Source organism: Panthera leo, chromosome B2 (assembly GCF_018350215.1).
Source record: "Panthera leo isolate Ple1 chromosome B2, P.leo_Ple1_pat1.1, whole genome shotgun sequence".
Classification (NCBI taxonomy): Eukaryota; Metazoa; Chordata; class Mammalia; order Carnivora; family Felidae; genus Panthera; species Panthera leo.
Window position 1 is genome coordinate 117,744,546 of NC_056683.1, and position 10,498 is coordinate 117,755,043.

Genomic DNA, 10,498 nt, shown 5'->3' on the forward strand with positions numbered 1-10,498 from the left:
AGATCTGAAGGAGTTATGGGAGTAAGCCATGTAGGTATCTGAGGGAAAGCATTCCAGACAGAGGGAAAGCAAGTAGAAAGGGCCACCAAGTAGGATAAGATTGGAGATACTACAAATATTTAAAAAAGGACATTGCCAAAAAGAAAATTCAGTGACCAAGGAGCAGCTTAGAAAATAGGAAAACAAAAAAATTCAGTAGAGAAGTTAGAAGAAAACACTGAAGAAAGCCAAAAAGTCAACAAAAATACAAAGAGAAAGTATAAGACTAAATAAATAAATAAATAAATAAATAAAATTGGAGCGTCAATCTAGAAAATTTAACATCCAAAAATAACATAAGTTTCAGAAAGATCGGAGAACATAGAGGGAGAAATTACCATGGAGGAATATTTCTAAAGGACAAGAGTTTCCAACCCGAAAGTACAATGAGTAAAAAAACCTCCCACACCCAAGGCACACCATTATGAAATTTCAAAACACCAAGTTCAAAAAGAAAATCCTAAAAACTTCTGAGGAGAACAAATCAGCCACATGCATAGAAACGGGAATTAGAATTGTACTGCTCCTTCTCGATAGCACTGGGATGCCAGAACACAACAGAATAATGCCTTCAAAATTCAAAGGTTAAGTAATCACTCACTTAGAATTCTATACCCAGCCAAACTATAAAAGCATTCAACTTAAGAATACAAAAAGGCATTTCAGGTAGAGCATGCAACTCTTGATCTCAGGGTCATGAGTTCAAGCTCCATTTTTAGGTGGGGAGCCTACTTTAAAAAAAAAAAAAAAGGCATTTTATGAATGGAAAAAAGCTACTTCAAGACATGCAAGGTTTCAAATAATTCACCTTCCACGTGCACTTTCTTGGAAACTACTGGAGGATAGAGTCACGTAAAGTAATACTTAAGAAAGAGACATGGAGCCCAGTAACCTGGGAGCACAGGAAGAGAGGCAAAGGTACATCCCAGAATACAGCTGTACAGTAGCTCCAGAAATAAACCAGTCTTGCAGGATGGAAGTTTCCTAATCTCAAAAATAAGAACAGAACTAAATCAGCAGTTTTTGAACTTCTGTTTCCCAAAAACCTTTCAAAAACTGCTCCCAAAAGCTTTGTGCAGTGGCAGCATAATAGCCAATGAGATTTATCCAAGGAGTGATTACTGCTAATTGAAAAACTGGGGTGCCTGGGTGGCTCAGTCGGTTAAGCATCCAACTTTGGCTCAGTTCATGATCTCGTGGTTCATGGGTTCAAACCCCACATCAGGCTCTGTGTCAGTTCAGAGCCTGGAGCCTGCTTCAATTCTGTGTCTCCCCCTGACTCGTGCTCTGTCTCTCTCTCAAAAAAATGAATAAACATTAAAAGAAGGAAAAATTTTAAAAAACGAAAAACTGCTCCCAAAAATCTCTCTCTCTGACATTCAAGACACACACACACATACACACACACACACACACACACACACATATACTTTACTAAAGTCTCAGGCAATTCGTAAACCACTGGGCAGTACCTTCCCCACTAAACCCACTCCACATCAACTAAATAATTTCCACGCTCCTCTCTGGTCCTCTAGGTGAATGAATCTAAGGTATAAAAGAACCTAAGAATTATGTGGCACAGTGTAAATTACATTTTAATTTAATGTCTTCAAGATACGGTGATGTGTATCTATACTGGTAGAATACACAGGAAACTCAAAAATATGATTAAACTCAGCAGTGCTGTTATCACGATGTTAGGTCCAGCTCAACAGGAAGTCTAGAAACCTGAATTCAGTGCTTAGAAAAGATGATTAGGGAGCTGGTAATCAGACCTATATGAAAACTTTCCAAAATCACAGTTATCTTGGAATAAGGCATTTGGAAGGTAATGTAAGTCCTTATGTATTTGAAAATTCTTTTCAAAGAGGTTGATAATGAGGCCATAAAAAGAGGAAAGCAAGACCAAACTGACTTTTCAGTTACAGCATGAAAGCCTTAGTTTAGATACAATGAACTTCCATACCTGATATGGACAATAAGATCCTACAGATGAACAGACAAATCCCTTTGAGCAATTTCCATGCCCTCCCATTCTTAACCTAGAAAGAACAAAAACCATCCCCGTGACACTGAAATTAGTTACATGTGCAAAACATTAACTTGGCTACCTAAAATCTTACTGATGCTATTTCTCAGAGCAAATAAAAAGATAATTCTTATTCCCCAAGATGCTCCTGGGTAGCTCAGTCAGTTAAGCAACCAGCATCAGCTCAGGTCATGATCTCGCACTCCGTGAGTGTGAGCCCAGCACTGGGCTCTGTACTAACAGCTCAGAGCCTGGAGCCTGCTTCAGATTCTGTGTCTCCCCTCTCTCTGCCCCTCCCCCACTCACACTCTGTGTGTGTCTCTCTCTCTCTTTCTCAAAAATGAATAAACATTAAAAAAAATTTTTTTTTAGAACCATCCGACTTCAGCTCAGGTCATGATCTCACAGTCTGTGAGTTCAAGCCCCGCACCGGGCTCTGTGCTGATAACTGAGCCTGGAGTCTGCTTCAGATTCTGTGTCTCCCTCTCTCTCTGCCCCTCCCCTGCTCGCACTGTCTCTCTCAAAAATAAACATTAAAAAAAAAATTTTTTTTTAATTCTTATTCCTTAAACATATCCCGTATTACTATAAAAATCATTGGGGGGGGCCATCTATATACATTTAGACCTTTATGGCTCTATGTGCTGAAATGAAAAAACACTAATACGTAGAGCAGTATCTGTGAAATGAAAACGATTTCTGTTTTAAAAGTAACTGAGAATATGAAATTAGCCCAATTTCAATCTTTAGGGAAAAAATCCAGAAGCAGTATGTCATAAACTATTGTGCTTATACTAACAGGTAAGAGACATCACTTTAAAAATAAGAAAATTGAGAAAAGCACCAAAATTCTCATTAAAATAAATACTATCCCAAACACTGGGTATTTAGAGAAACTTTATATTAATTATCTACCCTTCTAGACATGAAAAACACATCTAAGAAACCCGCACAGGTCTCATTCCAAACACAGATCAAGGGGAAACAATACCCACTAGCAAGAAAAGCAAATCCCCTATATGAAATATTGCCTACATGGTATTTCTACATGAACTAGTACCGAGCTCCATGTCAACTCCAACTTTCAAAGAATCCTCACAAAAATCACCTCCAAAATATTAAAGGTTCAATGAACAGATTTTCAAATGTATTAAGTACAATGTTACAGACACTTCACATAACAAATATATATACACATATATATAAATATATTCCCTCTCTCATATAAAATAAACATACATACACACTTTACAGAAAAACTTTAAAAAGCACTGGTTCTCACTTTCTAGCTATTAGAGAGGATTCTTTTGTTTCCCTGTTGGCTTACCTATAACTTCTACACAACTCTAGCGTTTATACTTGGAGGCCATTCCCCTACAACTAATGACAGCAGCCATGACTCCATTTGAGATTTTAGTCTGGGGCACTGCCCAGTCAGACGAATGATAGATATCTTATGAATACTGAGTTGCTGGTTTGTGCCAAAACATGGCATTCCCAAGGGATGCTCTGTCTGGAATCTGTGGGGGATTCATATACAAATCTTCTATTAACTCAGGCCTTCCAAAGAGTCTGGAAATGTTTGTGTGTTGGGGGAAAAGGACAAGGTCTGAAAGTGGATTTGCTGACTCCTAAAGGTCCAGCCCTGAAATTCCAAGATTCTATAAAAGGGCAGTAAATTAGGGTTTGGCTAGTATTTGCTAGACTACTGATGCCAGCATAAACATTTACTTACAGCTTTTAAATCTGTAAGGGTACCCAGTGGTTAGGTAGAGTAATTCTGAATCTGAAAAAACAAACAAGGCCACTGGAAATGTTTCTAAATAAAGGTGGGGCGGGGGATGTAGGCACATTTCCTTTGTTTTCTCCAGTAAAAATACAGATTTTAGAAATGCAAATTTGACTCTCAGCAATATCGATCCCTATAAATTACTATATTGCCTTATAAAAGTATTAGCAAGGCATGCTCTTCTAAAAAGTCCACACAGAGCTTTCAAAAACACTACTTCAGTTCAAAACAACAAAGAAAAAGGCCCATACCTTCCTGTGGAAACAGAAACAAAGTCAAATCTTTAAAAATATTTAGCATTCTACTATATAAAATATAAACCTCACGTTCCTAAATAAAATGGCAAAGATAAAAACGCTTGTAGTTCTCTAGCCACAGTAATATGAGAGTAGTGATTCAGAGCAAAACCTGATGTTAAACATAACTACACAATATTACTAATTACAGAGTAATTCTACCAATAAATATTTTGGTTGAGGACTGCTTTGTCATCTTGGCAAGTATTTTTAGTTGAAAGCAAAGGGTTGGGTAGTACACATGGACATGCTTATGATTTTTAAAAATCTATTTTTAAAATCTGGTGACTGGATAGGTCTTCTAAACTCGATTCTTTCGAACTGGTAATTTGGAAAGGGTAAACCACAGGAACGTTACGTTAAGAAGCAAAGGACCCGGCAAGCTCACCAACTCAGATCAGCACAAAGCTAAACTGGAAACCAGCGGGCGCTCACAAATCCAATGACAGGCACAGAGTCACTAACACCTGTATAGACACTAACTGTAGTAAAAGCTACCTCTCCAGATACAGTGAGAGCCAATGTGAATTTCCTTGTCTTACATTCGCACGGTTACTTTTTGGTGGGCCTCTCTTCTGATGCATCCCCTAAATCGGCAAATTTGCTTCTTTCTACTTGGAATGGAATTTCTGATTTTAGTGTACACACCCAGCTGTATACATACCCAATTTTATAATACATACCCGGTTAACGATATTCCACAGCAGTTTAAATTTTTTCGCCCAAGTTAATAATAATTTCACTGAAATTCTAACTTTGTTGAATTATCACATTTAATCCTTTTAAGCAATCCCCGTCCCATTTAGATACCAATTTTGAAGCTGGGGCTCAACTCACCCACCTGTTTTCTCTGGTAGGTCTTTGCACACAGTGCTCCCGCTATTTGGGACTAGAGGTAAAAGATTAAGAACTGTTATGACTAGGTCTTTCTTAAAGAAGGGTGTTTTAGAAGCAAAGAAGTTGTCTCCTCCCATTACTCCAAATGAGCAGCCTCTTGTTCTCAGCGGTCCTTGTGCACACAAGACCACTACTGACTTCGGTGGGAATTCTGCCCAAGAAGTGAGGAAGACAGGATAGGATTAAATGAGCCCTAAATCCACACCATTGTGCCAAGTCATTACCACTTGTACAGTTCTCCAATAACCTCCAGGGAGTAGATTATCTGAGGTTTGGTAGTGGTTCTCAAATTGAATTATAGGACTGATCACTTGAGCCCTGCCAGGTGACACAGCTTCGCTCTTTAAAATTTCTGTCCCCCCGATTCACGTAGTCGGTGGCCCTTATCACAATCCAAGATTGCGTTGCAGTGCAGCCCCATCAGCCGCTGCAACGGCAACCCAGTGATTTCTCACAGCAACGAGGCTGCAAACAGAATCTGAACAGGATTAAGTGCTATTCGTTTCCCAGTAAAACCTATCCAAAGCCTGAGAATCCTACATCCCAGCTCCCGCGCGCCAAGAAATTGCCTCGGTTTCCCTCAAGTGCTAAACCCAAGGTGAAACGTGACAGAACGCCGGCTAAAATGCTAATTCTCACATTATATACAGTTAGGGAATAGAGAAATAATGCACTCCGGGAAGAGAGGGGAAAAAAGGGGGGAGGGGGGCATAAAGAGGGAACTGAAGAATATGGAAGAATATAGGGAAAACTGTAAGAATTATTAAAAAAAAAAAAAAAAAAAGCTTAAATAACAGTACCAAGAACAAGACTCCTGGCCCAACGACGCCCCAGAGACACCATTTCGGAGGCAAGAAGTTCAAGAAACTGAGGGAAAGATGTGATTCAAAAAAACACATCCACCGCTCCTCTAGGGTTCCACCTTCTCACCCTCTTAAAAACAGGAGCAGCGGTTGTGGTGACGGGGAATTCAATTTAAGGTATCCTAGGGTCCCACAAGAGACCTCCCCTAAAAATAATAAGACTGTTGGCGAGAGATCTTCTAATCTCTCCCAAAAACCCTGACCTCAGGGGAGGTGAGCGATCCTGAGAAGTGTAAAGACCGATGTCCCCCACCCCCCACCTCCACAGACAAGCCAGCTGCCTCGTTCGGTTCGGTTCTTCCCGTCTTTCCCCCGGCAGCTCACCTAAAACTGCTCCCAGCCCTGTGTCCCCAGCCCCGGCGGAGGCAAACAAGCCATCCATGCAGAGACCGCCTGCGTGTGGGAATTGTAAGGACCAGAGCGCAAGCGTGCGCCCCTCTCCGCAGCGGCCCCGGCCGCCGGCTTCCTCGGGGACCGCAACGGGGGCGCGCGCGGGCGGACGCCCGGCCGGACGGCGCGGCGCGTGGGGCTGGCGCGCCCCCCTCGCCCAGCAACCTGCGGAGCCCACGCGCGCTGCCTGTCCGGGAAGGCGCGGCGCCCTCGCCCGCGCTTCCTCACCCCAAATCATCCCCCTGAAGGACGCCGCCGCCCCCTCCCCGGAGCCCCCGTGCTGTGCTCCACGCTGGGATCGGCTCCCTCTCCGCGGCCCGCGCCCGGGATGGAGCCGGATTCCTTCTCCAGCCTCTCAGCGGGGCCCTGGACGCGCGACCCTGAGCCACGGCACCTCGGCGGGACCGGCGCAGTCCTCACCATGCCCCCACCTCTCCCGGCTCCGACCAGACGTGGCCCCGGCTCCCGGGAAGGGAGTTACGGGGGACCAAAGCGGAGCGGGGAAGCGGGAATCCGGCCTGGAGCAACAGGACCCGGACCTCGAGGCGGGAATGGGGTCCGGTAGAGAAGAGGAGGAGAGGAAAGACGTAGCCGCAGAAAATCCCAAAGCCGGTCGCCCTCCCCCACGGTGGGACCGTCCCGCCACCGCTTCCTGCCAGGGATCAGCTTCCCAGCTGCAGCCAGAGGAAAAATCCGAGCCGCCCCTGCAGCTCCGCAGAGACCAGCCTCTCGGCCCGGGTTCCCCCGGCCCGGGCCCGCCATTCTGCAGCCCCGCAAGCCTCCTTACCCGGACACTGCACCTCCAGGGCTCCCTCGCTGCGGGAACTGGTCCCGCTCCAGCCCCTGCCGCCGGGCCGCCGCAACCGCCTCCTCCCTCCGCTCGGTTTCAAATTGAAATTCCCTGGCTGGGGCCGTCAGAGGACTCGGAGCGCCAGCCCCGCCCCCTCGCGGCGGAAGCCCCTCCTGCGCCCCCGCCGGACGCGCCCCCGGCGCGGAAACCCCCGCGGGCCTCGCCACGCCCCCGCCCCCAGGCCACACCCCCGGGGCGGCCCTTCCCGCGGGATTCGCCGCGCGCGGTGGCCCGGGTACCAGGGCTGGAAAAAGGCGTCTCGCCAGCAGAGCTGCCCTGGTTAATGACGGCTATTGCCAGTGCGCCAGGCTTTCACCCGCCCTTAAGTCCTTCTTATCAAGTTTTAAAAGTTATTTCTCCAAAGTGCGTTCATTGACTAACCCTTTGTTGAACATCTATTCGGAAGCAGACACAAGGGTAGGCCCTAGAGCCTAGAGACACGGAAATAAGGAAAAGGGGGGCCCCCTCGGTCTAGACTGGAAGAAATGCTTTCGCAGCAAGAGCATTGGAAAGGAACCATTTATTCTTCCTGTGGGAGAGGCTGGGGGGATTGGGGAAACCCCACAGAGGAGGGACTTGTAAGATGAACCCAAAGTCTGAGTAAGATTTCTCCAGGCAGAGGCTGGGAGCCTGGATTGCAGAGCAGGACAAGGCTGAAGAGGCTGGAGACCTAGGTTGAGGCCAGTTGTGGAAAGACACACACACACACACACACACACACACACACACACACGATACCTCTCAGTTCTTTTCTTTTATATAATTACACCACTTTCTGTCAGCTTCTACATATTTCATCTTTTCTTGACGTTGGCATATCAAAAAAGGATGTCCTCCAGCATCTGCCACACATGCGCTTCTTGTTCTTTGCTTCCTCCCTCTTCTATTGAGGGCTTTAGTGACTCTCCCTCGGCCAAAGTCTTTTCTAAACATAACCTTAGCAATGTCGAATGAAACTTCAGTTACAATACCTCCGTGTGCATGGTGCTTTTTAGTTAACAAAGCCCGTTCACATATTTTGTCATTTGATCCTCACAATAACTTTATAAAAAGGATAGGGCAAGTATTATTTCCAATACATGAAAGAGAAAATTGAGTCAGGAAGACAAACTATTTGCTCAGGTCCTGCTAGTAAGCAATAAACATAATAATAGCTAACATCTATTGTGTGCTTTATATACAAGGCATTGTTCTAAGTCCCTTATGTATGTGAAATTACTGAATCCTCTATATGCTAAGTACTCAAGTTAACTTAATAAGTCACACTAATACGAGAAGGAAACCTGATTAGCAGCTCTGATTAAAAGACCCAGGAATTTTATGAGACAATACTATTAGGAACTTGGAGGCAGATTTACAACAAAACTAACAAAACCTAAGCTTCAGGATCCCTCATTTCTACATACCTTTAAACTAACTGTATGTTTGTAAAATTTTTTTATTAAAGAGAGTCACTAAAATTACATAAGCATTTGTAAAGTTTGTAAAAAGCTCTAGAGCCCATAAAACCTTGATCTAGACCTGATGAAACCCTCTAAAATGCTAACGCAAAATAATAACATAAATAAAGTCATGGCAGATAAAATATAATGCCCTTGTCAGAGGAAATGATATCCCTACGTTCTCTGTTGAAGCATGTGAATCACTTCAGTAAGCTACCTTTTAAGTGGGATATTGAGAAGCTAAATTATATCCATAGATGGGTAGCCTTGATAATGTGGGAGCCTCCAAGATTTAGGCTAAAGAGATGATCAAAGGTCATGGGAAGGTTGTTATCAAATATCTAAAGGCGATCGTGTGGAAGAATTAGACATTGTGTCGTGGATACAGCCTTACAACATTTCAATGGAATGGAGCAGATTCTGTGATGACCTGGAAGGAACTGAAGGCAGAAAAATCAAATTCCAGGAGCTATAAGGAAGTGAAGAAAACAGATGGAACCTGGTACAATACAGATGTCAACAAACAACAGGTGGTATTCCAGGCAAGCAGGGAGGTCTTAATGGGAAGAGAAGAGGAGTTTGGACAGACAAGCAGGCTGAAGTCCTGAACAGGTGATATTCAGAGATGTAGGCCGGCTGGAACATTGGCAGCACACAGCAGGACCATCAGGCTGTGGTTCAAGCCAGAATATTAATCCCCAGGAAAACAGACTGAGAAAAGCAAGGCCGGGTGTTCCCATTAGACAGACTAGAGTAACAGGCAAGGGACTGACGCGGAACAGGAACAGGAATCTAGGTTCCAGACCTGAGAATCACCACGTCCAAATTTAGCACACAGCCTCAGTCTTAGGCATCGTCCGTAAGCACGGCCATTCTCGCAATATAACTAGAAATTTACCCAGGACCTCCTTAAGCCCTTCCTTACCAACTCATTCACGGAGGCATGCCCCTAAGAAAACTTGATCCCACAGTCCTGGTGATTCATTCTTTTATCTTTGTGCCGCTGGGTGCCAAGCCCAACCAGGTGGAAGTACTGGACTGGCTCTGAGCTGAGAACCTGCCCTTCCTTTCCATGGTCCACAGGCAGGAAGACCTGACGATGTGCTCTCCTGTTCTGTCTGATGGAGGCAATCTCAGAAATGCATGTATTCCCAGTTGCACTGCCATAAGCAATAAGGCCACCACAAAAATGTCCGTAGGAGTCACTGTATCACCTGGCCAGTCTTTGGAGCTGTTTCAGTTTTCCTGTGGCTGCCTAACCCCCCAAATGAACGACAACCATTTTGTTGCTGTGATTCTCCCGGCACTGAAGCAGGGCTTGACAAGATGGTCCGCCTCTGCTCTGTGTGGTGTCAACTGGGAGGCTCCACTGTGGATGAAGGATCCAGGATGGCTTCACTCACGCGTCTGGCAGTTGGTGCTGCCTGTCATCTGAGGAGCATAATTTCTCCTCCACATAAATCCTCTTTTTATAGCTCTCTCTGTCCAAGTGGCCTCTCAGCAGGATAGGCTGGACTTCTTTACGTGGCACCTGGCTTCTGAGAAGATAAAAACAAAAGCTATAAGGCCTTTAAGGCCTAGGCCCAGAAATCACACAGTGTCATTTATGCCCCATTCTGTTGGTCAGAGTAAATCAAAGAGCCAGCCCCAATTCAAAGAGAGGTATCATAGGCTTCACCACTTGATATGAGTGGAAGATACGCTTAAGGTTGGGAAGAAGTGTTAACAGCCATCTTGGTAAATATTTCACCACACAGGCCATGTTTTTCTAGTTTGGTATTACAGTCTGCCTTCCAGCAACCCTTCTCTTTTCCATCTACAGTAAAATTTTCCACAGGTTTTTCCTCAAAAGCATCACAAATCCTCTTTTTTATCTAAGCCACACTGACTGATGATAATCTCC

The 10,498-nt window shown here is 44.7% G+C and overlaps 1 protein-coding gene across 18 annotated transcripts in view; it reads right to left on the reverse strand.

Moving 5' to 3' along the window:
- Window positions 1-7,213, reverse strand: part of EPB41L2 (erythrocyte membrane protein band 4.1 like 2) — a 219,757-nt gene extending 212,544 nt beyond the window's left edge. For 5 of the 18 annotated variants that reach the window (XM_042939827.1, XM_042939825.1, XM_042939822.1 and 2 more), the window contains exon 1: window positions 7,091-7,210. The gene's annotated coding sequence lies outside the window, so the exon portion shown is untranslated. Of the gene's footprint in view, window positions 1-6,237; window positions 6,362-7,090 lie in introns of those variants that run through there. The other 13 variants (XM_042939831.1, XM_042939830.1, XM_042939826.1 and 10 more) reach the window with 5 other exon arrangements.
- Between the last annotated feature and the right edge of the window lie 3,285 nt (window positions 7,214-10,498).